This window comes from Zeugodacus cucurbitae, chromosome 6 (genome assembly GCF_028554725.1).
Source record: "Zeugodacus cucurbitae isolate PBARC_wt_2022May chromosome 6, idZeuCucr1.2, whole genome shotgun sequence".
NCBI classification, from domain to species: domain Eukaryota; kingdom Metazoa; phylum Arthropoda; class Insecta; order Diptera; family Tephritidae; genus Zeugodacus; species Zeugodacus cucurbitae.
Window position 1 is genome coordinate 37510319 of NC_071671.1, and position 25065 is coordinate 37535383.

The window sequence follows — 25065 nt, forward strand, 5'->3', positions numbered from 1 at the left end:
GCATTCGTATCGAAATGTGGGAGTAACAATGCCACATTGCTAAGAGAATAAACGAAGTTTCCCATGCATGCTCTCTTAGCTATCGTGCGAGCTACTCCAAATGATCGAATGAATTCCAATTTGAGTACTTCAATAGACAACGAATCGCTCTCCGCACACAAGCCCGAGCTGAAGTACTCCACTAATCTTTCACGAGTGGATACACTCGTTTGGAAGCAAATCAGAGTTTAGTCATCTTGGAAGCGTCGATCGTTCTGGTTGTGTGCAATTTGTAGCGTGTTAAGACGTTCTTTTGTAAATTTTCTGTTATTTGTGCCGTCGGTTGCACTGTTGACTATTTTTCTTCGGTATGGTATAACCAAAGCAAAGCAAAGCGACAACTTTATTTTGCTTGTTCGCCACTTTTGCGATGCAACAATAACGAGTTGGAAATAAGCGACTTAGAGCGATTGCAATTGCAACAAGTGTAAAGTGAGGTGCGTGTCAACTGGCAAAGCCAAAGTGTTAATGCACATACATACATACTTACAAACATATCTACAACTGTGTGCTGTAATTGTGTGTGTACATTGGTGATTGTTGATTAGTATGTGTACGTTTATACATGAGCGCGTACGGGTTTTACTTCAGTGCAAAGAGTTGTGGAGCAGGTCCACGATTGCTTGCCAGAGACACATACAATTAAGCGCTCGTCGTCACATTCAAACAAACGCGTGCATATATAATACTTGAGTGTGTTTGTGTTTATATTGAGTGTTTAAATTGCGATTTTTATATTTCTTGCATCGCTTTTAGTATTTTCTGCCATTGGTTTCTCCGTTCTTTATCACGTTCTTAGCGCTACGAAAGCCAAAACACGGCATAAATAAACTACACATATCAACGGATTATTTTTTAACTTTTAAGTGAGCAGCCTTCAGCACATAATTACATACAAAGTTGAGGTGCATATATTTCAAGAAAAGCACACACATGCACATACATACCTATTTAAATGAATGTAGAAAATATCGAATGAACACCTCTCTGCCTTTTGAGTGATCAGTTGAAAAGTTTTGCTTTATCAAAATGTAGTAAAAGTTTGACAAAGTGATAAAAAGCGCATTTCCAAAGCCAAACTCCAAGCAAATACATATGTATGCATAAACATATGTATGTACATAGGTGTGTGTGTGTGTGCAGTGAATGCGTGTGTTTAAAAAAATAATAATACAAGCCTCGAACTTGTGTTAATCTATTGTACGTGTTTTTTTCTTTCCTCCATTACGAGCATATCTCCGTCGTAGAGCCATTCGTATGTAGTTTTGTGAAAGTGTTTTTGTAACAGTCGGTCGGTATTAAGGTGTAACTTTTGTTGTTAAAATTGTAAAATTGACGTTGCAGCGAAAAAGCGAAAACGTTAACTAAAAATTAAAATGCGTTCAAAATGAAGAGCAACAAAACAAAACACATCAGCACAAACTTGTCAACCTACCATTCCTTAGTCAAAGTGTTTTCAGTTTTCACTGACAGCCATTTTGAAACATTAAACAATCAATAAATAAAAAATATAATGCTGTTGAAAACCTTGGTGTCGCTGTAAACCAGAAACTTGGCAAACAATGAAAATATTGTTAGAGTTTTAATTGCTTATATATAAATAGCATATAACCATGCATTTGCTGTATATGTATGTATATACCCATGCATGTGAAAATGTTGATTCGCTTAATTGTCTATATTAATCTTTATGTATGCAAGTGTACGCAACAGCAGAAATGAATTGGACTTGACCTTTTTTTGTTTAAATCATAAAACGCTTTCAAAGAAATCATTTTAGCAAATTGATCGATACACCATTTTGCCATTTTGCATTATTATATAAGAATTCACCACAAATTGAGAAACATTTTTGATCCTCTTCGTCGTATAAATATTGGGAACTTTTCGTTTTGTGTTTTGGAGTGTTGGGCAATTGTTCTGTGCAGGAATACGAAAATTGCGGAATGGGGAATCGAGCAAACAATTGTCATAGCCGGATAAATTTATAATAGATTTGAGGTTTTGAGCCTCATTAATCTGTTGTTGTTTTCTTAAAGTATGCATTTTAATAAGAACTCTGCTTTCTCAAATATAGCGAACAGAACCGGAAGCGACGAAGAGTTAGTTTGCTGCACACCTTTCCGATGGTTCGACTAAAATCAGTCACCACCATCAAGGCTCATTCCAGTTTTTATAATTTGTTAGACAAAACATGACAATAGTTTATCTTTATTCATACATACATAAATTCTCGTCCAGTCATATACTCACAATAATTACTACTATGACCAATACTTTTTACATTTCTAAGTAATCGAAAGAAAGCAGTAATTTCCAAATTTGTTCAAAAAATACCTAACTTTACAATTTATACTATTTAAATTTCCATTTTTTAAATTACTACTTCTTGGTTGTAATTTCGTCTAAGGCGAGATAATCCATATATTCATCTAAATATATCCATACACTTACTTGTATATATGAATGTTTTTTGTATAGTGTGTATAAATAATTAAGAATGTCAACTCGCATTTGTCGAATGCATAAATTTGATCATTTTATTTATTTATATACACTCACTCATAATATACAAACATAAGTAAGCATAAATGTTCGTATGTATGTAAGTACGTTATTTCTTACTGCTTAGAACGCTACCAATGCGTCTCTAGTTGGCTGCTTGCTTAGCAAGTCAAGAGCCCGCGACTTGGGCTATGCTGTCACTTAGGCTGAATATTGGCGACGACGCTGTCAAACATGTGTTTTGCATATAAATATGAAATTGTTTACGCGGCTATTGGAACCGAAAGCTACTTTTTGTATGTACATATATATGTGTATGTGTGTAAATCGGAGAGAAATATGAATACCAATCGTTGTGGTTTTATATTTTAACTTAGTAAATAATGCCATTTACTTCTTTTCCTTTAGCTTTAAAAGGCGCATAATCTATATTGATGTGTTCTTTTCTCAGAAGAAAACTACAAACACATACACTTAAATGCATGAAAGATTGTCTGATCCCTTGCTTGCACGGCTATTAATCTATATATAAACAATTATGAGTTTATTATGTGGTAAATCATTATATAGCTTTTAAAATGGAATAAGAAGAAAACATGTTAAAGATTCTTATTCCAATGATTTTTTCATCATCCAATGATTTTATGTCATCAAGCCTTTTTATGCTCTCGCAACAAAAGTTGCTTAGAGAGTAAAAATTGAGATATCTTAATGACACTTTGAACACATATTCCTTGCGACCGTGAGAGGGTTACTTTCGAAAATGGGCAACCTCGGACCACTGCCACGCCCACAAAATGTCGAAAACCGAAAACACATAGTGTCATTATATTTATTTATATTATATAATACACAATTTGACCCACATATTCGTCATATATATTGTATAAAGTCCATTGAAAAGGAAACCATAATATTAGGTTAGAAGCACCGAGGTCCTCGTGTTCGATATATGGGGCCTTAAAAACCTATGGTCCGATTTCGGCGATTTTTAGAATGGGGCTGCCACACTAATAACATAGTATTTGTGCAAAGTTCTGCACCGATATCTTCCCTAGTGCTTACTTTATCTATTGTAAAGTAAACGATTCAGATCGTCTTCAAAGTGGTTGTGAACCGATTTGGCCTATTTTCACAACATATCATTGGGATGTAAGGAAACTATTACCAACCAAGTTTCATTGAAATCGGTCGAGTAGTTCCTGAGATATGGTTTTTGACCCATAAGTGGGCGACGCCATGCCCATTTTCCTTATTATTTCTTATGTGAAATTTAGTGTTTCTGACGTTTTTCGTTAGTGAGTTAACCCACCTTTGTATGGGAGGTGGACGTGGTTATTATCCGATTTCTTTCATTTTTGGACTGTATTAGGAAGTGGCTAAAAAAACGACTGCAGAAAGTTTGGTTTATATAGCTCTATTGGTTTGCGAGATATGTACAAAAAACTTAGTAGGGGGCGGGGCCACGCCCCTGCATAGTGCGATCCTTCATACCAAATTTTAATTTCATAGCTTTATTTATGGCTTAGTTATGGCACTTTATGTGTTTTCGGTTTTCGCCATTTTGTGGGCGTGGCAGTGGTCCGATTTTGCTCATTTTCGAAAGCAGCCTTCCTATGGTGCCAAGAAATATGTGTGCCAAGTTTCATCAAGATATCTTAATTTTTACTCAAGTTACAGTTTGCACAGACGGACGGACGGACGGACAGACAGACATTCGGATTTGAACTCTTCACCCTGATCACTTTGGTATATATGATTCTATATCTAACTCTTTTAGTTTTAGGTGTTACAAACAACCGTTATGTGAACAAAACTATAATACTCTCTTTAGCAACTTTTGTTGCGAGAGTATAACAACACTGGTTTACAGCAAAAATGTTCCATGAACGCCACTATCCAATTTGTATGTGAAATGGCTCGCTGATTTCGAAAATCGAGTTAATTTTTTTTTATGTATACGTTTTTGAGATATTTGCAATTTACCGTTATTCGACCAAAAAAAAGGTGTCTTCATTTAATCATGTATATCTCACTGACCAGTTGAGCAATCTTACTGCAAATTATAGGAAATAAAAGTGAATGATATTTCCTAAAAATATTGCCTACTCCATTTTTCCATAGGCCTTATAATTTCTGAGAAATTGATTAATAACTTCGAGTTCTTAAATTTTTTTATGAAAAAATTGAAAGAAATAAACTTTGGCAAGAAAAAAATTTTAAAACAAAAGATATTTTTAATTTTTTTTTTTATTTTATATGAAGTCCTGTTTATTAATAAAAAATTAAGCTACCAACGAACAAAATCCATGGATAAATAGGAAAGTTATACATGATCTAAAAAATATATCCAAGTCGCGCAAAGTCAATGGATACGTATATGCGTATGTAGTGTGTAAAGTAGGGGTGGGATATCTGGCTATGCGCTGTTTCTGTTAAGTAAAAAGTCAATTTTCATGTCGTTTTTAGTTTTTATAAACTCATTTATTTATATATTAGTAATATATATTAAAACAATGTGTTATTTTTGTCTTAAGTTGATGTTCTTACATTATAGTCGAAATGATTATGTGTTTTGTTTTGTCGTTTATTTAGTTTAGGATCGGTTTCTCTTATGAGAAACCAACAGTAGTTACCCATCATACCGACGTCCCAGAAACCTTGGTATCGATTCTCAATTAATTGCATTTGCTGGTGAAACCTTTCGCCATGCTCGTCACTTTCGTCTCTTTCTTTCTTTTCTCTTTCGAAGGAAGACAATGTATGCTATTGCAAAGGCATTCCAGGATTATTCAAAGAGTTTGGTCAACCATATGATTCCGAGGAGTGGCGATTGTTCATAGACAGCAATAAACTGAGCTTGAAGGCCGTATTACTGCATAATGGCAACAAAAAGCCCTCGATCCCGATCGCGCATGCAGTAAACACGAAGGAAACATACGAGGTAATGGAGAAATTGTTAAAATCCATCAAATATGAAGACCATGATTGGAAAATATGTGCCGATCTTAAAGTCGTTGGAATGTTATGCGGTCTACAAAGTGGCTACACAAAACACTGCTGCTTTCTCTGCAAATGGGATAGCCGAGCTCGTAAAGACCACTATTGCATTAAGGATTGGCCGGAAAGAGTTGAATTTACAATTGGTGTGGATAATATCAAATACGTCCCACTTGTAAAGAAGGAAAAAATCATTCTTACGCCATTGCACATCAAGCTCATCATTTTCTTTTTTCTCCAGGCGTAAATATGTCTTTAAAAATTCATTTTCTGCATTCCCATTTAAGTTTTATTTCCGGCAAATCTCGGAGACGAAAGTGACGAGCATGGCGAAAGGTTTCACCAGCAAATGAAATTAATTGAGAATCGATACCAAGGTTTCTGGGACGTCGGTATGATGGGTGACTACTGTTGGTTTCTCATAAGAGAAACCGATCCTAAACTAAATAAACGACAAAACAAAACACATAATCATTTCGACTATAATGTAAGAACATCAACTTAAGACAAAAATAACACATTGTTTTAATATATATTACTAATATATAAATAAATGAGTTTATAAAAACTAAAAACGACATGAAAATTGACTTTTTACTTAACAGAAACAGCGCATAGCCAGATATCCCACCCCTACTTTACACACTACATACGCATATACGTATACATTGACTTTGCGCGACTTGGATATATTTATTTGATCATGTATAACTTTCCTATTTATCCATGGATTTTGTTCGTTGGTAGCTTAATTTTTTATTAATAAACAGGACTTCATATAAAATAAAAAAAAAAATTTAAAATATCTTTTGTTTTAAAATTTTTTTCTTGCCAAAGTTTATTTTTTTCAATTTTTTTCATAAAAAAATTTAAATACTCGAAGTTATTAATCAATTTCTCAGAAATTATAAGGCCTATGGAAAAATGGAGTAGGCAATATTTTTAGGAAATTTCATTCACTTTTATTTCCTATAATTTGCAGTAAGATTGCTCAACTGGTCAGTGAGATATACATGATTAAATGAAGACACCTTTTTTTTTTTGGTCGAATAACGGTAAATTGCAAATATCTCAAAAACGTATCCATAAAAAAAAATTAACTCGATTTTCGAAATCAGCGAGCCACATACACATACGAATTGGATAGTGGCATCCGTGGAACAAAAAACAAATTCAAATTTGTGATCCAGTGCAATTATACAGCCTGTTAGAAGATTAGTTTTTTCAACAATATTATTTGGTTGAATTAACTGGGGAAATTTGAAAGGAAATTTATTTTTGATGACATATATTTTGAACCAACGAAGCGGGAAAATCAATTAACCGAGTGCAATTATCCGAGAAAATATACATGTGCTTTTATATGCCCGATAACACCGTTCAATTACACGGGGAAACCAATTAACCATAGGATCAATTAAACGAAAAGTACTGTAGTTGATTTCATAGCAGGGCACATAACTGTTATGTAAATAAGGTTATGATACCCATTTGCGATTGGACCTGCTGCGCTCGAATATAAACATATGCATACTTATACGACATACCAACTGCATATCCATACATATACCTATGTATTTCTCTAACGCTAATATCGAAATATGCATTTGTATGTACATATGTATATTTGTATTGGATTCATTGTTTGTTGTTATTGTGGTGCATTCTAAAATGGAATCAATTTCATTCCTCGCAGTTCATTACTTCGACTGACATGTGCATACTAATCTAAATACAAGCGCAGTCCTATTCAAATTCGCTATTATTTTAAGAACATAAAAAGCAAATAAGAAATCAGCAAAAACCAACTGCAAGACAAGTGTAAAATAGCAAATCAGCAAATCGTGTCGTAGGTACTTTTAGCTGCATTTTCCTAGAAAGACGTGGACAAAGCGAAATTACAACAAATCCACTACAACAGATTAAAAGCGACATTTAACGTACAAGTTTTGTCTGGGGAATTCTTAAACTTCTGAACAGAGGCATTGGTAAGTACATTTGATTTAATCATTAAAAATAGAAAAAAATCAAGATCATACTGTATATTCTGGCTGAGGTAAAACATACATATGAATTTTTTGACATTGAATGCGCTAAGTATTGTCAAAAGGAAAACGTATACATAGTTTTGTTATGTTTTCTTCCATATATATTGTTATTAGTAAATATTTTTGTTAATAATAAGAAATAAATGTGAACTTAATTCTAAAAGAAAAAATATTTGAGAAAAAGCTTGGAGAGCACCTCGTGGCACTTAAGCGGGATTCATTTAAGTGTCTTTCCCGCTTAAGTGTCTCAAAAGTCTTGCACGTTAAGAAGGGGCACTTAAGCGGGGATTACTGTATTTAAATATAGACGAACCCCCGAAATAGCTGAAGTGCATTGTTACCAATACTGAAGTGCTTGTTTTATAGGTTAGATGAGCTGTGATATTCAATTAACTATTTATTTAATTTTTGTGTATTAATAGTAGTTTAGAATGAATGTATGTATGTATGTTATTGGCGTTCAACCGTTTAGCCGGTTATAGCCGAATCGATGAGAGCGCGCCACTCTTCTCTTTCCTTCGCAGTTCGGCGCCAGTTGGAAATTCCAAGTGTAACCAGGTCGCTCTCCACCTGGTCCCTCCAACGGAGTGGAGGCCTTCCCCTTCCTCAGCTTCCTCCGGCGGGTACTGCATCGAACACTTTCAGGGCTGGAGTGTTTTCGTCCATTCGGACAACATGACCTAGCCAGCGTAGCCGCTGTCTTTTTATACGCTGAACTATGTCAATGTCGTCGTATAACTCAGCTCATCGTTCCATCGTCTGCGGTATTCGCCGTTGCCAATGTTCTGAGGACCATAAACCTTGCGCAAAATTTTCCTCTCGAAAACTCCTAGTGTCGTCTCATCTGATGTTGACATCGTCCAAGCTTCTGCACCATAAAGCTGGACGGGAATGATAAGTGACTTGTAGAGTTTGATTTTGGTTCGTCGAGAGAGGACTTTAATGTTCAATTGCCTACTCAGTCCAAAGTAGCACCTGTTGGCAAGAGTGATTCTGCGCTGGATTTCGAGGCTGACATTGTTGGTGTTGTTGATACTGGTTCCCAGGTAAACGAAATTATCTACGACTTCGAAGTTATGACTGTCAACAGTGACGTGGGAGCCAAGACGCGAGTGCGCCGACTGTTTGTTTGATAACAGGAGATATTTCGTCTTGTCCTCTTTCACCTCCAGACCCATTCGCTTCGCCTCCTTATTCATGCGGGAAAAAGCAGAACAAACGGCGCGGTTGTTGCTTTCGATGATATCAATATCATCGGCATACGCCAGCAGCTGTACAGTCTTGTAGAAGATTGTACCTTCTCTATTTAGCTCTGCAGCTCGTATTATTTTTTCCAACATCAAGTTAAATAAGTCGCACGATAGTGAGTCACCTTGTCTGAAACCTCGTTTGGTATCGAACGGCTCGGAGAGGTCCTTCCCAATCATGACGGAGCTTTTGGTGTTGCTCAACGTCAACTTACACAGCCGTTTTAGTTTTGCGGGGATACCAAATTCAGACATCGCGGCATAAAGGCAGCTCCTTTTCGTGCTGTCGAAAGCAGCTTTAAAATCGACAAAAAGGTGATGTGTGTCGATCCAGTTGTCGATTTTCCAGGTCTAAAGCCACACTGATAAGGTCCAATCAGTTTGTTGACGGTGGACTTTAGTCTTTCACACAGTACGCTCGATAGAACCTTGTATGCGATATTTAGGTGTGGGCTTATCCCACGGTAATTGGCACAGTTTGTGGGATCTTCCTTTTTATGGATTGGGCAGAGCACACTGAGATTCCAATCGTCAGGCATGCTTTCTTCCGACCATATTTTGCAAAGAAGCTGATGCATGCACCTTATCAGTTCTTCGCCGCCGTATTTGAATAGCTCAGCCGGTAATCTATCGGCCCCTGCCGCTTTGTTGTTCTTCAGGCGGGTAATTGCTATTCGAATTTCTTCATGGTCGGGTAATGGAATATCTATTCCATCGTCATCGATTGGGGAATTGGATTCGCCATCTCCTAGTGTTGTACTTTCACGGCCATTCAGCAAGTCGGAGAAGTGTTCCCTCCATAAACCCAGTATGCCCTGGACATCGGTTACCAGATTACCATCTTGGTCTCTACATGAGGATGCTCCGGTCTTGAAACCTTCGTTAAGTCGCTTCATTTTTTCGTAAAATTTTCGAGCATTACCTCTGTCTGCTAGCTTCTCAAGCTCTTCGTACTCACGCATTTCGGCCTCTTTCTTTTTTTGTCTGCAGATGCGTCTCGCTTCCCTCTTCAGAATGAATGAGGAATGAAAAATACAACAACTTTATAAAACTTTAGCACAAATTAATCAGATGCAGTTGAACTTCCATAACTCGAACTCTTGAATAGGCAATAGGCGTCACATTCCATACAACTTTTTTTGTGGAATATGATGTTTCGAGTTATGGAAGTTTAACTGAATGTGTTGTTATTGACATGTGAGTAATACCAGAAATCGATTGTAACATTGTAGATAATTTTTGGAATTTTTCTATTAAAGTATAGTGAGGCTTCCATTCTTACCCTGTTCATATACACACATTAAGTATAAAAATATCTGTTTATTAATAATGAAATTATTGTTTAAACCATTAAACTTTCCTTCATACACCCTTTACGAAAAAAGTGAGTTGTGATTGTATTCTTGTTTTTTTTACTGAAAAAAATTATATTTATACGATTGTTTATATACGAAATATATGCTGCTTTTTATTCTTCTATCACTTACCTTGATTATACTCTTATCTAAGTCAAGTAATTTTATACGCATCTGTGAATGGACGTTGACAAACAATTGATAATTTTTAAAGCAAATATTGACTTACACTAAATAAGAATATTATCTCTATAATATAAAATGGCATACGTGAGTAATGTCAATAGGCTCAGCGGGTACATCTTAATAAACAATAGTACTACGTGTAGAATGGACGCGGAAATAACTGAAACTATTGAATTGTCATTATTATCGACATTCATTTAAATTAGCATTCGAATGCCCTACATCACTGGAGAGTAAAAACAACTATACTCCGTGCCAATTTTTACCGAATTATTGGTGAGATTGTTCATCGAGATTCTTATTTATCATTGTCCATACAACGGCTCCTCCTGCATTTTAATTTTTGAAACTTGGCAAAAGGTAGTGATAGATGATTTGGAACACGGAACATGGGAGCACTACATAAAGACCACATGCACATTCTCCAAACAAATTGAGTATGAAGATTGACATAATTTCGGATTTGGTTTTGTTTTTGGTAATGAAATGGCCGGAACGTGTGTGCATTTCATAATTAGCTAAGTAAACAAAAAAATATAATTATAAACAAATGTTTGGTAGCAGTTTTAGGCGTTCAAATGTGTTATTTAGCATGTAAAACTCGCGGTTCTGTCGTTTAACTCTGGATTCATGATTACTGAAACAAAATTCTTAATAGATGATGAGTTAGAAAAATTGTGTGAAGATAATTAATAATTTTGATGCTTATATGGCCCTTTTTGAGCTTCCGAATTGTTTACCGCGTGGTTCCATAAAAAATAGTACAAATCAGAACACAGAGCGAATGGGTAGAACATCACCGAGTTAGTCTTTAACGAGTAGTGGTTATGTAATGGTTAATTTAGCATTGTCAATCGTTTTCGCTACTTTCATATTGTGTGTATTAGGGTACTTCCCCTGATTCACTGTGGCCTACCTATTTTGTGGTCTCCGGCTTTGAAATGTTTTGGTCTAACTTTGAAGGAGAGAAATATACAACCACGACTCGGAATCGCTTATGCAAGTAACAAGAGTTTCTTCTTCGAGTACATCGAAAGTGAAACTTTACCTGAAAATGCTTGATTCATATGTACGCTATAAAGAATTATCCTCATCCGATTTATAGGTAGATTTTTTTGTAAAGCCATCTACAAACTGGTATTATATATATTGTGTAATTAACTAAACGCATGATCGATTAAAATGTGGTGACGGACGGATGAGAGCTTCTGTTCTTATCGCAGCAAACAACGACTGCAACTAGTTTGTCGCCAGCAATGCGCGCTAATCGACAAGCATGCTACTTGTGAACACATTCACATTTTCATTGCCCTGCTCCCATATGTTCAACTATTTCAGTGCAATCTGTTCAGCGCGCTGAGGAGAGCTGGAGAGCTCGACTACAGCAAGAAGTTTGCCATTTCGAACAGCAATCGAACACAAGGCCCAATGCGATTAGCTACGCGTTGATGCCCACTTATCTGCATCTCAATGCCACTGAGGAGGTTGTTGCCGCGGCCACATCCGCTGCACCTCCCACTGCTGCCACTCTTCTATCGCCTTGCAGTTGTTCCAATGGATACAACTTGGTGATTACGAATCCTGATAAATATGCCCATTGCCCAGAAGATTGAAAAGCAACAACATGTACTCACATTTAAGTTTGTTGTCGGTGGCTGGCAGGATTACAGGAACTGGGGCGAGCATCGGGAGTAGTTGCCAATCGACTTAATAACGATGCAGTAGGGAGAGACGACAGCTGAATAATCTTGTGAAATCACGTAGTAGTCTTAAAGGCTTGTTTAACATAGATTAAGTTAAGAGCTGATTGCGCCATATATGTAACCGGATCGGATCGTATTTCGCCCCAAGTGTTAGCTGCTCAAGACTGTGTTAGCCTACGTGTACTCGTATATAAAGCGTCAATTACTTTAACAGGATGTTGGACCGTGAAAATTATGATAACTATGTCGTATAATTGAAATGGCTCTTTTACATACAGTGCCCGACAAATGTCTACATACACCCCGTGTTTTAGTTGGTTTGAAAGTAAGAAAATAATACAATTTGCGTTATTTCCTTTGGATCGTAATCTTGTTGGAAGATGCAGCCGAAACTAAGGTAAAATTATGCATTGAAGGTTTCCAATTATGTTCCAAAAGAGTCTTCTATGAGTCTTATCCAAACTCTTAATCTTCCATCGATATTAAAATTTTAGAACTTTGACTCACTTGTAAATATAAGTTTTTTTTTCAAAAGTCCTTCCCCTTTTTTTATTTTCATTGCGAAGTTTGGGGGTTTCTTTAATAATAAATGGTTACTTGTGTGGTCAACACATTTTTCTAAAAAGATTTTCTTACTTTCACACCAACGAAAACAGAGGGTGTATGTAGACATTTGTCGGTCACTGTAGTTAAAGTTGCATACATATCTTAAAAAATCCATTTTCAGTTGGTATATATGTATATTATAATAGGATAAATGTTTTAAACATCGCGGTATTCCGGTAGCTGAAACGGAATCTACGGTTATAGGGACAGCATTGAATTTTTTTTGTTTCAAGATTAGTTTATAACAGAGAGAACGAATTTGACAATGCGATCAGACAAATTAAACCGATTAATATATAGCTGATGGCATAACTTAAATATTCGGACTGCAACTTTTTGCATCAAACCCGCCCATTTTTAAATGTCTTTAAAAGAAAGATTCTTAGTCTAGCCTTTGAACTAGTATCGTGTAAATCATATATATAGTATTCGAATGTGGCATTACTATATAAAATAACAAAAATCGCTCAATTGTTAATAACTTGATCAATATACAATTGAACTTCCCTAACTCGAATCCACAAATACGACTTCTATTGCCAATTCAAGGGTTGGAGTTATGGCGAACTTCGAATTATAAAAATTCTAATTATGGAAGTTCAACTGTAATTTTAAGCCTTTGAATTAATATTCGAAATTGTTAGTCTATCCGATATCCTAAACATAACATTTGAACGTAAGGATTCTTCGGTCGAAAACTCAGCATTGGTTTAAAAAAAGCTAAGATGGTTTCACTTTACCTTTACTTCTTTATATAAAGTATTTGTATTCATTGAAGAGACCAACGCCGCATTGACACTACCAAAATAAACAGCATTCAAAAACATATTAAAAATATATTATCTTTATTCATACTTTAATGAAATTTCGTCTCTGGGAGTAAGATCTAGCAAGAGTCAGTGTATCCATTTATATGGATGGCGCTTGTCGGCCTGTAACGGTTCTATCTCCTGTAGAGTGCACTTGTACATATATTGCGAGGGTATATGGATTGAAATTGAACGGGCTACTAACAAGCATTTGTGAAACAAGTGAAAACAAACGAAACCAATTAAAAAGTCAATTGAGATATCCACACACAGTTGTACATATGTATAATACATGCCAGTATAAGAGCGAAAAACGTCAAGTCTCAATGGCCGCAAAACAAAAAAAATAGCAACAACAAATGAGATAATTCACAAAAGACCTTGACAAGTACGAGCATTGCTGTTGATTGACGTTTATTTGATGTTTACTTTTTATGTTATAACAGCACACGATTCCCAGTTGAACAAAAATGCTAACGTAAATTGGAGTAAATATTGATAGTACATGCTAATACATGTGTACATATGTACATTGTGTATACATGCATACATTAGTAGATATGTACGTGCAACTTTGTGAATTTGCAGCGAATATTTAATTGCCGTAATTTTCGCCGTCTCCTCCTTCGCGTTGCGGTGAGAACATCTCAGGGTTTAAAAAAATGGACCGTGAACTGGGATTAGCTCGACTAACATATGTACATATATGTATGTATATAAACATATAGAAGTACATACATACATAGATATGTAATGGAATGTTTTCTTATAATTAAATTATTTAACTAAAAATTTATTTAATTTCGTATAATAAATTAATAAGTTCTTTGTTCATTCTTTTAAATCATTTGAATCAGTTCGAACTCCTTCCTCCTGAGTTTAATTATAAAAATTCTGTTACTTGAAACCGATTAAAGAAATTGTCCATTCTGATTTTCAATTGAATACAATGTTCTGAAAAAATATAAAACAGTTTTTATTGGTGAATTTATTTAAAAAGATTTAGACAATAAGCGTTTGAATCTACACCTATTCATAGATTCGTCGATTCTGTTTTTTTTATTACAATTGTACCTAGTATACAATGATTAAATACTAACCACAATTAAATTCTAATAAGTTAAAAATAATAATTAAAAGCTAAATGTTAGAGAAATTCATTTGCTGCTACAGTTGCCTTGCTAAGTCTGAATGCCTCTTACGTTTCAATCAGTTTTCTCGTTCAGCAGTTCCGATTAGTCTGGATGCCTCGTCATTTACATGCTGTCTAAACGTCATTTCGTGAGTCTTAGCAAGTTTGGTTATTACGTTTACTACTGAATTCACACCAAGATCACTGTGATGGTCAGCAGATCTAACATACCAAGGAGCATTAACTATACTTCTTAGTACCTTATTTTGGAAGCGCTGAATGCAGGCAATACAGTTTTGACTTGAGCAACCCCATAGTTGGGCTCCATAGTCCCAAATTGGCTTTAGTACTTGATTATATATAAATCAAATATATTTCGATTGAAAGCGTGGATCTCCTACCGATTTTCGGTACATTTGACATTTGTCTCACCAAGCATTGTTCAAAACATTACTGTCGGAGAAGGCACAAAAGGCAATGACTACAAAACTACAAATGTCATGCAAGCATTTGCTTTTGCTTCTCTAAGTGTGTTGTTGATTTGATTTGTTAGCTGATAGTAAAACATTGCATTGTCATGTTTAATGAACGAATTACTTGAAACAAGGAGTAAGCTTGTGCAGCAGTTTAATATAAAAACAGCTTGTTTTCGATTGAAAGCGTGGATCTCCTACCGACTAGATGGTAAAACTTAGCAAATTTTAAATCATGCTCACACCTTTTTTCTTGGCATGCTCTTTTCAGCGAAGCTTAACATCTAGGGTGATTCCTAGGTACCTAGCATTCTTATGAGTGGTATGATGTTTTTTTAAAGTAAAGTCTACGTGCATTGATTTGGAATCGTTCAATTTAATGCGGTACTTGGAAGCCCATTTTGTAATTGCATTGACTGCTGTTTGCACTCAAAAGGTAGATACTGACTTGAGTCAGTGGGGATATCACTTGTAAAAAGCAAGTAAAGCATTGGTCCCAACGCTTCCCTGGGGAACACCCGCTTCTATCGGTTGCAAGTTTGAGTATGCATCCTCTTGTTTTATGCGAAAGTATCTATCTTTTAAGCAATTATTTCGCAATATTGTTTGGGTAACATGCATTTCAATTTCAGCAGTAGACCCGAATGCCAAACTCTATCAAAAGCCTGAGACACGTCTGTTTACAATGTTTACAATTTTTTTATACAATTCTTTCATGTCCATCGTTAGGTGTAAATGTGTTTCTCAAATGATTTGCTCTATGCTATTAAGCTCTGTTTTGAGAGCAGCCGACCTAGTTTGCTGCCATCTTCGTCGAAGTTTGCGTTTTTTATGGATACCATCTAAGATGTATTTTGGGAATTTGTTTCCACTTAGATTCACGCGAATATTCGGTGTACTGTTCCACGCAGCATTTTGAATTACATTTGTGAAAGATTCAACTCACAATCAAAGTCAGCATCTGTCGTCAGTATGTTTATTAGATAAGGAACACGGGAAGGACGAAATTACTGGTTTTTCACATTTCACTGGAGAATGGTCAGAGTTTAAATCTGAGATATCTTCAATACGTAAATTGATTTTTGATACTTTGTATAAACTCGAAAAAGTATCAGTTTTGACATTATGCCTGGACGGACTATATAGAGCAATTAAGTATAATGACTGACTGTGCATTTTTACTGAAATTGCTGTAGCTTGAATTTCTTTAGTCTTAATCTGAGCTTCTTCGAAATGTTTAATAATACTTTTGATTAAAACCGCGCTTCCTCCTCGTGTGAGTTTTTGAATTTGGTATTCCCGCAAAACTAATACGGCTATGTAAGTTGCTTTTGCTTACTCAGTCCAAAATAGCACCTGTTGGCAAGAGTGATTCTGCGTTGGATTTCCAGGCTGACATTGTTATTGCTGTTAATGCTGGTTCCCAGATAAACTAAATTATCTCGTCCTCGTTCACCACCAGACCCATTCGCTTCGCTTCCTTATCCAGGCGCGGGTGTTCTTTCCAATGATATCAATATCATCGGCGTACGCCAGTAGCTGTACATTCTTATAGAAAATTGTACCTTCTCTGTTTAGCTCTTCGGCTCGTACCATTTTTTCCAGCATCATAGGAAAGAAGTCACACGATAGTGAGTCACCTTGTCTGAAACCTAAAGTAAAGTAAAGAAAAGTAAAGTCCTCTCTCGACGAACAAAAACTAAACTCTACAAGTCCCTCATCATTCCCGTCCTACTTTATGGTGCAGAAGCGTGGATGATGTCAACATCCGATGAGGCGACACTAGGAGTTTTCGAGATAAAGGTTTTGCGGAAGATTTATGGTCCCTTAAACATTGGCAAGGGCGAATACCGCAGAAGATGGAATGATGAACTGTATGTGTTATTCGATTACATAGACATAGTTCAGCGAATAAAAAGAAAGCGGCTACGCTGGCTAGGTCAAAGTGTTCGATGGAGTACCCGCTGGTGGAAGCCGAGGAAGAGGGAGACCTCCACTCCGGTGGAAGAACCAGGCGCCAAACTACCAAAAGGAGAGATGCCTGGAGCGCTGTTGTGACCTCGGCTATAACCGCGTAAGCGGTGTCTACGCCAGTCAAGAAGAAGAATATAATCTTAGATATAATGTATATTGGTGATGAAAATGAGAGAAATCGGTTGAGGAATTATCTCAGCTTATATACTATATATATTGGTTTTCTTTATTCTAGTGAAATTTATGCCGAATATATGGGTCAAATTGTGTGTTATCTTAATAAAAATATAGCAATAAATTGCGAGAGAATAAAATGTTCAGTTACACCCGAACTTAGCATTTCCTTACTTGTTAATATTTTGCGCTATAAGAGTGTGTTTGACGGTATGTGCACATGAACATAAGTCACTTCGCCACTGTTGTCCAGAACACCAAATTCCATACTTGTTTATTTCGTAAGCGGAAAGTTCAGTGTGTCGTTCGAACATTGAAAGAAGAATTTTAAGATAAGATAAAAACGTCTCATACATGAGAAAAGGACAAACAAAGGCCATAAAAATAATTTGCATGAGTTTTGCGGTTACTGTAGAAAAGTCACCTCTGAGATTATAGCGCGGATGATACTAGTCAAAACAACATTATGGATGTATACATATGTATGTATGTATTTAAGCGTATGACGCACCTTAAATTTTTGGAAGCGCGGATAGAATTGCTTGAAACTTGATACGGTTTGATTTATAAATAAAGTTGTGATTCGTTGAACAAAAATGGCAGAGTAGTCCACATATTATCATGATAACTTTTACGAGTGTAAACCTTTGCGTTTGTGTGGAAAAAGTTTTGTTTATAACAAGCGGTAGATTTTCGAAAATATTAGCTCGTTTTAACATTTTCAAATCTCCTTTCCACACGAGACCTATAAATCGTTTTCACGCATGAACTTGAGATTAACTCTAATTGTGGATCACAAATGATGTATTTTTCAAAGTGTTTTCAACAAAGTGTACTAAGTATATGACATTTAATTTTTCTTTACCCTTATTTGACATGTATATATGCTGTTATTGATTTAATCCTTACATTTATTCAAATGTTCAAATTTGGAAATTCAAAAGTAAAACAAGTAAGGAAGGGCTAAGATCGGGTGTCACCGAACATTTTATACTCTTGCAATTTATTTATTTAATTTTATTAATATAACAAACAATTTGACTCACATATTCGGCATATATATGGTATAAAGTCCATTGAAAGTTTGAAAACCCTAATATTAAATGGATGGGAGATAGGGGAAGTTATGACCCGATTTCACACACTTTTCGCACGGGGACATATTATTAGAAGAAACATATTCCCTCTGAATTTCTTCTAAATATCAGAGAGACTTACCTATATTTTCGGTAAAAAATTTTTTAGAAGCACTGAGGTCCTCATATTATATACATATAGGATCTTGAAAACTTATGGACCGATTTCGACGGATTTTTAGAAGGGCGATGCCACTCTTTAAATGCAGTATGTTTGCAAAGTTCTGTTCCGATATCTTCACTAGTCGACTTCACGCTTCGACTTCAAAATTCTGGTATGCGGGAAGTAGGCGTGGTTGTGATCCAATTTGGACTATTTTCACAACATATCATTGGGAAGCTAGGAAGATATTACAAACCGAATTTCATTGAAATTGGTCGAGTAGTTCCTGAGATATGGTTTTTGACCCATAAGTGGGCGGAACCACGCCCATTTAAAATTTTGTATAGCATTTTGAGTGCAGCTCTTCTGTACCATCTTTACAATGAAATTTAAGGTTTCCGATTTCCTTCATTTTTGGACTGTATAAGGTAGTATCGAAAAAAACGGCTCTAAAAAGTTTCCTTGATATACTAGCTCTAGTAGTTTTCGAGATATGTTCAAAAAACTTAGTAGGGGCGGAGCCACGCTCACTTCTCCAAAAAAATTACATCCAAATATGCCCCTTCATAGTACAATCCTTTGCGCCAAATTTTACTTCCATAGCTTTATTTATGGCTTAGTTATGGCACTTTATGTGTTTTCGGTTTTCGCCATTTTGTGGGCGCGGCAGTGGACCGATTACGCTCATTCGAACGCTTATACGTCTTCCAAGTTTCATCAAGATATCTCAATTTTTACTCAAGTTACAGCTTGCACGGACGGACAGGCAGACATTCGGATTTGAACTTTACTCGTCACCCCGATCCTTTTTATATATAACCCTATATCTAACTCGTTTAGTTTTAGGACTTACAACCAACCGTTATGTGGACAAAACTATAATACTCTCTTTAGAAACTTTTGTTGCGAGAGTATAAAAATTTTCAAATGGAAAAAACTATTTTTTAAATAAAAAAATGCCGAATACTGCTTGTGCAAAACAACTCATGGAAGCAACTTACCAATGTTTTGTGCTCCAACTGACAAATCGTTCAAGATAAAAAAGACGGGTTAATGTAAACAAACAATGTGAATTGTTCACAATTTTATTTTCAAATAAGGGTAAGTCAATTACTTAGTTGACTTTGTTGAATACACTTTGATCTTTTGAAAAAAAATTCTCAATCAATTCAATTGGTAATACCAAGTGAAGCCAGGTCCTTCTCTACCTGGTCCTACCAACGGAGTGGAGGAGTGTTTGACACTTCTTAGTGATAATTTTTACTTTCTATGTACAGCAATTCCGAAAGTGATTTATTAAGAAACCAGTGTAACCCACGAAAAATTAGGCGATTTTCGTGCATTTTTTTTAAAGAAAGTATTCGATTGAATGATTCGAAGTTTTTTGGACATAATAAGCTATATTTGCAGCTATATTTTAAGATTTTATTTATCATTTTTACAAAATTATTGAAAAATAGTGGTGTTATGTGCTGTTTTGGGAGGTTCCAAAAAAAAAAAGTTCCCCAACTGCTGACATGATTCCGGCCGAATGAGTAGCTGAAACCAAAAAAGAGGGTATTATAGTTGAAGATATTTCCTATACAATGACCTACGATTTTTGAAAAATATCAGAAATTAACAAAATAGCGTAGTTCTGAATAAAAATATAATTTTTTTAGGTAAAAAAATGGTAGTTTTGCCAATTTGATGTTTTTCAACAAATCGAAAAGATTGTACGCCATTGTATAGTAAATATATTCATGAATATTCCCTGTTTAACCCTTTCATGCCCAATGTTGCCTATAGGCATTTAAAGTTTTGACTATGGCGGCTTTTGCCTGCGAGCGGTCGCTCTTTAGAACGCTGCCATTTAAAAACTATTCAAGATATGACCTTTCACTGGATATTTTTAAAAGTATTAACTATCGAATAAGCAAATAAAAAAAATCGATTTTTTGAAAATACCACACTGGCATAGCCCCTTAAGGTGTTTCGTGCTCTTGTTTTTTTTACTAAATATACAACAGATTACCAAAGAAAACAATCTCCGAAATCTAAGTCGTAAATGCTAAGGTAATAACTTGATAACAAACGACCTTCTCAATGGCATTTATAAGAAAATAACGTGTATTATATGCCATTTGCCTTGCCAACTAATAAATATGAGTAAATTGTTATATACCTACATATGCACATATGTTCATATGCATGTGTGTATATACAGACAAACTTTCATGACTGGTAAAATCAAAATGCAAATGTACAATACAAATTTAGAGAAGAACAATAAACATTTTATAAATGTATGCCGAAATATAAATACATACATACATATATATAAATAAAGTAACTATTCGAAGACATGTACGTGAGCGGGCTCCCTAATATCGAATAGTTTTCTTGCCATATGGATGTGTATGTACGATTATGACTTTTGTATAGGAAACAAACAACTTATTTATTTGGACACAATTAGTTTCCGATTTTTGTAGTTAATTTCCCTTTATTTCATATTTAAAGGTGTGTGTGGAGAAATTATAACTCTCCCATTTTCGTAAGTAAATATCGAAATTTTTTATGAGCAACTGTACTCTACATGTATACTGTTAATATATATGTATATATACATATTTGATTATACTATATTAGTTGTCACTTGAATAGTCGAAAGTGAGATACCTTACAACAAATATAAACACATACCTATATGGAGTACGTACATACATATTCATGTACGTGCATCTAAGTTTAGCAAGTAGCAGCGTGATGTACTTTTAACTAATTCCCGTCCGTACTTTGAACAACCGCAGAAAGCCAAATCACAAAGCATGCGCGTTCAAATCGAATGATCATATCAACATGCGATTGGAATGTCCATATTTGAAGCGTTGCTGCTCCATATGAACGCTTTGACACTGCTCTGGCTCTGGTTGTGGCTCCGGTCTCGGAAGGGTTTAATCAACTTTTATGAGCACACCACATACATACTATATATTAAACATAAAAACGAGTTTCTCTTATGAAATATCGAATTATGCATTTCCCCATCATGTCTTAGATTGCATGCCTTAAAATGCGAAACCGAATCAAAACAATGAGGAATTATCAAATAATAAATAATTTTGTAGAGAAGCACTTGTCGCGAAACTCCCTACTCCCAAACGATTAATTAAATTCAAATCTATGAATGCAATGAACTAATACAATATGCAAAATGATAGGAATTATTTAATATTGAAGCAATCAGGATATCTTAGCCGCTGCCATCGCAGTAAAGCTAACGCTAACGGTTGCTGTCCAGACGCTTACTTTGTGAATGATGTATTATACATACATACATGTGAACATAATTAAAAAACACACATTCATATTTGTACGTAATATATTTAAAAAATATTGAAAAATTGCAAATCGCCAAAAAATTCGACTCAGCCAAAACAGCACAGAGCGGCGCACTTACATATATACGTACACGCCAAACGAGTTTTTACCACAGAGTTTACAACATGTACACACACACACACACATACTTGCCGAAAACGACATTAATCGGCATATTTAATTAGTTTGTTGAAGCTTAAGTTTCACGGAGTTAGTTAGCTATGACATGGCGGGGTGGGAGGGGGTTGCAGCAAGCTGCGACAAACTAGTTTGGCAAAATGCTTACGGCACGAATAACAGACAGCTAATGGCTGATATGTGACTGACGGCTGCTGGTTAGCAGCTAGCGACTATTGCCATCACTGTAGCGAAAGAAACCGACGTGATGATGAATCATCCGCACTACCACACTAGTTTGGACGCTGTTTAAGTTGGTTTTCAATTTCGCTGAAACTGGTCAACGGATTCGATTTGTTTTCATTGGTTTCTGTAAAGGAATCAACAATGAGATGTGCGATGCTTGCTCCAAAGAAATGCTTTTAATTTCCAATCCCTGATTCACAACTTTGAATGTGGTCGAGTCATCAGTTGTAAGAACACCAATCAACCAAACTTTGAACACCGTTGCCTGCCATATGAAGAAAGTGAGCAACACATTTTGTTTGTACTTTGAAAAGGAACTGTATTATGTACTATATAAAGTGTGATATCTTTCACACTAAAATAAGTGTGTGAATAAGTGTAAGTTTACTTTAATAGTAAGCCAATCCATCCGAACCATCAAGATTGAACTTTGTGGCACACCATATGATTTATATTTCTCTTTTTATATTAATTTTCCAAGTACGTTTCATGGACTTCTCTTTCTCTCTCTATCTCTTTCGTTGCTAGTTGGCATTTCTTTTTATACTCTCGCAACAAAAGTTGCTAAGAGAGTATTATAGTTTTGTCCACATAATGGGCGTGACCCCGCCCACAAATAGGTTTTTTGTATATATCTTGCAAACCAATAAAGCTATATAAACCAAACTTTCTGCAGTCGTTTCTTTTAGCCGTTTCCTTATACAGTCCAAAAATGAAATGGGTCAAAAACCATATCTCAAGAACTACTCGACAGATTTCAATAAAATTCGGTATATAATATTTTCTTGACATCCAGATGACACTGGTGGAATATGGGCGAAATCGGTTCCCAACTACGCCTACTTCCCATATAACTCAATTTTCAATCCTTCTGATTCGTTCACTTTATAATATATACATAAGGAACCAATGAAGATAGCGAAATAAAACTTTACACAAATACTGTATATGACCTGTGGCATCACTTGTGAAAAAATTGTCGAAATCGGACTATAATTTTTCAAGGCCCCTGATATCAAACAAGAACTCAGTGGTAATTTTTCACCGAAAATATAGGTAAATCTCTAAATAAATTGCGAGAGTATAAAATGTTCGATTGCACCCGAACTTAGCCTTTCCTTACTTGTTATGTTCACGTTTATTTTTTATGATCACATTTAGTTTATGACTTTCAAGTCCTACAGATCGTCATATGCCTCATAGATGGTGCGATTTTCTACACGATAACAAACTACCTTTGGTCGAATGAGAAGAGGCTCTCCGAATAGTCAGTACTCCTGGACACCCCAGATAAATTATTGGTACCATAAAATTCAAGCGCTTTCGTCCAATGTTTACCAAAATTTCTTTCTTTGCCCTCCACAATCCTTCAGTAAAGTTTAAATTAATTAATAAAGCGCTGTTTAAAACTTCCCGGTGTATTTTCGATTCTTCCCAGTGAAAGTTTGCAGATTTTGTTTAGATTCTGTCTACTGTATGTAGTGCCTTGTGTTAAACAGTATTTATGTGTATGGAAGCGTTTTCCGCTAAAAAGCCAGTTATAATTAAGCGTGCATACCACAATTTGAAGAAAATAACATAAAAATAACTAGTTTGAGTGTTTGAAATTTTAATTCAGCTTAAAATACCGCAAGTTGCATGCCACATGCGCCGACAATAGTACATAATTCCAATTCGTAGCTGCATGCCGCATGTGAGCAGTTGGTCAAGAGCGTGCGATTCAAAGTTAATTCGGCGAGGCGAGCACATTTACCGTTTATTACGAATTCAAATATGGATTTCAATCCTAAACACAAATGCACACACACGTACACGTTTATATTTAATTGAAGAGAATCTCTCAAATTATAGCGTTAACCATTGTTCACTTGTTTCACGCAGTTGATTTTACGATGAGCTTAAACTGAACTATAACTTAGCGATTTCGCATTCGGCAATGAATGTCAGAAGTGCCAATGAGAATTCAGTATCCTATTAGTCTATTCATTTCCTTATGGGTCAGGTGTATTCATGCGCGACAAAACAACGGAATCATTCAAAACTTTCCATTCTCTGTTTTTGTATGTACATGTATGTGATTGGCGTTGCAACCGTTTAGCCGGTTATAGCCGAATCGACGATAGTGCGCCACCTGTCTCTCTCCTTCGCAGTTCGGCGCCAGTTGGAGATCCCAAGTGTAACCAGGTCGCTCTCCACCTGGTCCCTCCAACGGAGTGGAGGCCTTCCCCTTCCTCGGCTTCCTCCGGCGGGTACTGCATCGAACACTTTCAGGGCTGGAGTGTTTTCGTCCATTCGGACAACATGACCTAGCCAGCGTAGCCGCTGTCTTTTTATTCGCTGAACTATGTCAATGTCGTCGTATAACTCGTACAGCTCATCGTTCCATCGTCTGCGGTATTCGCCGTTGCCAATGTTCTGAGGACCATAAATCTTGCGCAAAATTTTCCTCTCGAAAACTCCTAGTGTCGTCTCATCTGATGTTGACATCGTCCAAGCTTCTGCACCGTAAAGCAGGACGGGAATGATAAGCGACTTGTAGAGCTTGATTTTGGTTCGTCGAGAGAGGACTTTACTGTTCAATTGCCTACTCAGTCCAAAGTAGCACCTGTTGGCAAGAGTTATTCTGCGCTGGATTTCGAGGCTGACATTGTTCGTGTTGTTGATGCTGGTTCCCAGGTATACGAAATTATCTACGACCTCGAAGTTATGACTGTCAACAGTGACGTGGGTGCCAAGACGCGAATGCGCCGACTGTTTGTTTGATGACAGGAGATATTTCGTCTTGTCCTCATTCACCTCCAGACCCATTCGCTTCGCCTCCTTATCCATGCGGGAAAAAGCAGAACAAA

At 36.0% G+C, this 25065-nt stretch overlaps 1 protein-coding gene across 6 annotated transcripts in view; it reads left to right on the plus strand.

The window, feature by feature from the left end:
• Positions 1-213: 213 nt before the first annotated feature.
• The window catches only part of LOC105217808 (rho GTPase-activating protein conundrum), a 47495-nt gene continuing 22643 nt past the window's right edge, over positions 214-25065 (plus strand). For 3 of the 6 annotated variants that reach the window (XM_029043767.2, XM_011193008.3, XM_029043769.2), the window contains exons 1-2: positions 228-476; positions 7241-7532. The gene's annotated coding sequence lies outside the window, so the exon portion shown is untranslated. Of the gene's footprint in view, positions 477-7240; positions 7533-25065 lie in introns of all 6 variants that reach the window. The other 3 variants (XM_029043768.2, XM_054234489.1, XM_029043770.2) reach the window with 3 other exon arrangements.